This window comes from Chinchilla lanigera, unplaced genomic scaffold, assembly GCF_000276665.1.
Source record: "Chinchilla lanigera isolate Chin_1 unplaced genomic scaffold, ChiLan1.0 scaffold00058, whole genome shotgun sequence".
Lineage (NCBI taxonomy): Eukaryota > Metazoa > Chordata > Mammalia > Rodentia > Chinchillidae > Chinchilla > Chinchilla lanigera.
Window position 1 is genome coordinate 677,139 of NW_004955459.1, and position 1,090 is coordinate 678,228.

Here is a 1,090-nt window from a genome sequence, read left to right on the forward strand (position 1 = left end):
ATCTTCTGCCTCCATGGACAGTTTCCCTCTGCTATGTGCCACCCTGCCTTGGAGTCAGCCAAGTATGGACTGAAACCTTCACAGACTGTGAGCTAAATAAACCTTTCCTTCCTTAATTTTGGGCATCAGGTTTTTTTTGGTTTTTCTCCGGTACCAGGAACCGAACTCACGACCTTGCGCTTGCCAGGCAAGCGCTTTTGCCGCTGAGCTAAATCCCCAGCCCCGGCATCAGGTATTTTATCTCAACGATGAGAGAAAAGTAATCAGGACACAGATTCAAGCAGATTTCCAGGAGAATAAAAATTCCATTGAAAGTATCTGCAAAGGTTAAGCCATTGTGAGGACAGAATCTCAGATATAGAAGACAGGCTTATGATTAGTGATCATAAAAGAAAGATTTCTTAAGAATAGCAAGGGACCATGAGAAATCAATCCAGCAGCTGCTAAATGAACCAAAGAAGAATCATTTAGGATTGATTGGAGTCAATGAAAAAGTAGGAGATAGCTGCTACAGACATATAAATAAAATAAAATAAAAAAACTGCTCACAGACATCATGGTGGGAAACCTTCCTAGTAGAAAAAAAAGAATTTGACATACATGTAACTGAGGCATATAGAACTCCAATTAACCCCAATGAAAAAAAATCTATAGCCATGCATATCATAGTCAAGACTGCAGAAGTTGAACACAAGAATAGAATCTTAAAAGCTGTTAGGGGAAAAAAAAAATAAATCATCTATGAAAGAAAGCCCATCAGAATCACAGCTGACTTCTCAGCACAGACCCTCAAGTCAAGGAGAGCTTTCAGTGAAGTATCTCAAGTTTTAAAGGAAAACAACCTTCACCTAGATTGAAGTACCCTCAAAACTATCATTCAAAATCAATGGAGAAATAAGAAATTTCTATGACAAAGAATAGCTGAGGAAATTTATGACCACCAAACTAGCACTCCAAAATGTTTTGAAGGACATTATAGAAAGAGATAACAAGAGGGGCTGGGGATTTAGCTCAGCAGCAAAAGCGCAAGGTCATGAGTTCGGTTCCCGGTACCGGAGAAAAACCAAAACCAAAACCAAAAAAAAAAAAA